The following is a 4,386-nucleotide window of genomic DNA, read 5'->3' on the forward strand; positions in this document are numbered from 1 at the left end:
GTTTAAATTAATCCTGTGGGCATGAGTCTTAAGAACAAGTCCTTACAATACGACATGAATTGTTTGAAGGTTGCAAGGTGCCTTTTATTTCAACTTTTAAACACCTGCTGAAAACTTTTCTGTTCCACCAAACCTATGCAGGCAATTAAGAATACATCTTTCTGCAATGGTTAATTGATGTCTGTTTTTACTGTGTGGTTTTATGTGTCCAGTATTGTTATAAACCCCTATCATTCAGCCCAGACACCGAGATCCAACTCTAACTTTCTGGCAGTTACCTCATTGTGAGAAGTGAGGCTGCAGGGAACTAGGCAGAGAAAATGAACAACTATCTGACTTTTAGAAAAAATCTGAAGGCAGCCCTGTTTAGAGAAGTTTAATGTTTGATGCTTTGCTGTGCTTAATGTTTTAATTTTCTGGAAACAGCCCAGGGGCTGGGGCAACACAGTCAGATGGGCAGCATATTATTATTATTATTATTATTATTATTATTATTATTATTATTATTATTATTATTATTAGTTTATAAGTAAATAAATCTAGTAAGAATACTCTAATACTCCAAGTGCTTCTGGATAGGTTTCCCTTTCTCTTGACTAGCGACACTTACTTTAGTGTTCAGTTTTAGCAGCTGCTCTTCTTTCTCACTCCAAATTATACTCTTATTAATGATTCCATTTTTGATCAATGTTGATCTGGCATTCATGGAGATAAATTATAATCCATGTATTAGGATTAGTGCAAATTAAAGGTTATATGTGAGCAGGGCCAGCACATCCACTAGGCAAGGTGAGGTGACCGTCTTAGATGGCAGGATTCATAGACAGCAGATCTTGATGTAGAATCGATCTTTCTTCCCTCCTTGTTCCTTATGTAGATCTTCCCTGACCCCTTCTTCCCTGGTTGGGAGAGGGTGGTACCATTTTGGGTTCCTCCTCATGTGCCAAAATGTATTGGGTCCACCCCTACCTATGAATCTGTGTATATTGCAAAACTTACTGAATAAAAGTTTGGAAGCTAAGAGACCAAACATTTATTTAATATACCTGTATGTATATTTTAATTCACATGCTGCTTTTCTGCTCATGAGCTCCCAAAGCAGCATACAATCAAATTAAACACCCATCTTTTCAGTAAAAGAGGCATCTGTTTCAAACCTTAGGGCACTATCAGTTTAATATAATGCCTGGCTTCCCCGGCTTCCATTGGCTTTCCAGGCCATAGTGATTTATTAAAATATTAGCTAATTATGTCATTATGGGATCAAAGTTTCAAACTTATTTGGTGCTGACATTGAAAATAATTGGAGATACCAAAAAAATCAATAGCCAAAAAACTTCCATCTTCTATTTGCTTCACCAACCAACCTTCCTATTCCAAAGGCAGAACTGCTGAGAAGCTGCATTCCTAAACCCATTTACCCTGTGATGGGGTGAGCTCCTGTTGCTCAGTCCCAGCTCCTGCCAACCTAGCAGTTTGTAAGCACATCAAAGTGCAAGTAGATAAAAAGGTACCACTCCGGCGGGAAGGTAAACAGCGTTTCCATGCGCTGCTCTGGTTTCTGTGTTCCGTTGTGCCAGAAGCGGCTTAGTCATGCTGGTCACATGACCCAGAAAAACTGTCTCCAGACAAATGCCGGCTCCCTCTGCCCGTAAAGCGAGATGAGCGCCGCAACCCCAGAGTCATCTGTGACTGGACTTAACTGTCAGGGGTCCTTTACCTTTTTTTTTTTTAAGCCTCACTGAATTCAGTAGGACTGACTTCTATTTCTAATAGGTAATTAGGCTTGCACTGTCTATGTTTTATTACATTCCCCATCCAACCTCTAGAATAAAAATACTCAGAACTGAAAATACTCAAACTATTTTTTTACATTTATGCTCCCTCCCTCCAACAAAGAAAGCATAGATTTAAAATAATTTTTCAGAAAACAGAAAATCCTCAGGCAAGGAAGAGAACCGGCTCTACCTACAGCATGAGACATTCACATATATACTGAGTGGCTCTGTTCCCTAGCAGTCTTGTTCCCCTGGTTAGGCCAGCCAGCAAAGAGCTGGGAGCTTGACTTGCTTCAGCCAAAGAACTTCTAGGCCAGGTGTTTTTGTTGTTTTACGGTCTAAGAATCAGCATGTATTTGGGTTAAAATAAAGGAATATTTTTAAACGTTTCTGTTTGTTTTCTATTAGGTGAACACAATAATATTGGAATACCGATTCCTACAAAACACTAACTAGATAGGCTGCCCCCAATCCCAATTCCTACCTCTGAATGGAATTGAATAATTTTGGTAAATATGCATTATAATACCACTTGCCTATGTAACTGTGCTAGTAATGGTTAGGTTACTCGGGTTAAGGAAGAGCAACAAGATTTTAAGACAGAGTAAGACTAAGAAGAATTGGAGAATATATACAGTCTCATTTGTTCTACCTACTTCAGGCAACATGAACCAATAGGTTTGGGGGGCAGCTATGTGAGAATCCAGGGCAGTTTGCTCCCCATTGCACCCTGCTGCCTAACCCCTTTGCTCTTACATCAGCTAAAGTTAAACTATGTCCAATGTGGGTTAAACCACAGAGCCTAGGGCTTGCCGATCAGAAGGTTGGCAGTTCGAATCCCCGCGACGGGGTGAGCTCCCGTTGCTCAGTCCCAGCTCCTGCCAACCTAGCAGTTTGAAAGCATGTCAAAGTGCAAGTAGATAAATAGGTACCGCTCCAGGAAGGTAAACAGCGTTTCCGTGCGCTGCTCTGGTTCGCCAGAAGCGGCTTAGTCATGCTGGCCACATGACCCAGAAGCTGTATGCCGACTCCCTCAGCCAATAAAGTGAGATGAGTGCTGCAACCCCAGAGTCGTTCGTGACTGGACCTAATGGTCAGGGGTCCCTTTATCTAATGTAAATAAATTTGCTTGAATTCATCCCTTTCCCCTCTTCCTTTGCTTTCCTTTGCCAAAAATTGGATGGGGTAAATCTCTTTAGCAAGGACCTGCCATACATATTGATACGCTGCATTAATTAAAATGCTGGTAAGCTCAGGGTGGTTTTCATTACAGTAGAGATGTGAATGTGCCTTCCTAGCAATTTCTTGGGCTGTGTTAACCTGTATCTGGATCGTGGCCCATACATTTGATGGCATCTGTTGACAGAAAACAGTGCATGTGCATACATGTGCGTTGTACAATGTGCAAGCTATTACACTGCCATTTATTTTCTCCTTCCTTCTCACCCCAATCTTTGTGGCGAAAGCTTAGTGGAAAAGCAAACTGCAAGTGCCCATGAGTCTTCAACTGTGTGTTTACACTTAGGTTGCTGGGCAATATGTTTTTTCAGCTTTAAAAGAGTTGAATTAGTGACAAACTTTCACCCAATTACTGTTTAACCTACCGGCACGTAGGAGCAAAGAAGCAGGCAAAACTGGGCGAAGTGTTTTGACTAGGCAAGCTGAGAACAAACAAGCACAGGCAGTTTCGCCGTGAGATAAGGGTGGTCGCCCCCGGGAGGCAGACAGACAAAGATCTGAGTCACAGCCACAATCCACTTGGGAAGTCTAGTGCCCTCGAGTTAATTGTTATGCGGGGAATGCCTTTGGCTTTCCTGTCTCAGACACCAAAGTCTCCGGGGTAGCTATCCCCGACAACCGCAGTGGAGACGAGCCGACGGATCAGACAAAACCAAGTAAATAAACTAGTAAGTAACAACGTAAAAACCGCATTTTTCAGCTGACTTCCCCGCAGTAGCGTTGCTTTCGAGACGTTCTAAAGCCCGAATGTGACACAAGACGCGTGCACTCCAGAGGGCGCCGTGGTTCACTCGTTTATTTTTTGCACGCGTCCTGCGGGAAACTCAACCTGGGCTTTTCGATTCCCGCGTAACGTGTGAACCGACGCTGAGGAGAAATACGGCACAGGGAAGCGGACGGCAGACAGGAAGACGCCGGCAGCGGAGCCATTCGGTTGTTGGGTGGCCTGGGAAGAGCGAAGGGATGGTGGGTGCGAGGGAAAGACGTATTCCTGTGTTTATATTCTGAGGGGGGGGGGTGAATGGCCTGGTGGAAAGATGTTAAGTGCACTGGGTGGGGGGGGAGGCGGACACCAGCGGAGCGGGAACAGCTGTATAAATTCCGCGGTTAGTAGGAGGACGCGGCGGCGCAGACGGGCTGGCTTTCTCCCAGGCAAACAGAAAGGGAAGGGAAAGTATTGCCTCACGCGCTCTTTCCCTCACATACACACACACACACGCAGCGCCAGAGCCAGCGCCAGCCAGCAGCTGGCCCAGACAGTGGGCGGGGCTTGGCGGGGCGCGCGCTCCTGGAGGGTTCGTGCCCGCGCGCCGCCGCCTCCGTCTCAGTCACGGTGGTTTTTCCACCACCATCGTCGTCGCCGCCGCCG

The sequence above is a fragment of the Lacerta agilis genome, chromosome 5 (genome assembly GCF_009819535.1).
Source record: "Lacerta agilis isolate rLacAgi1 chromosome 5, rLacAgi1.pri, whole genome shotgun sequence".
NCBI classification, from domain to species: Eukaryota; Metazoa; Chordata; class Lepidosauria; order Squamata; family Lacertidae; genus Lacerta; species Lacerta agilis.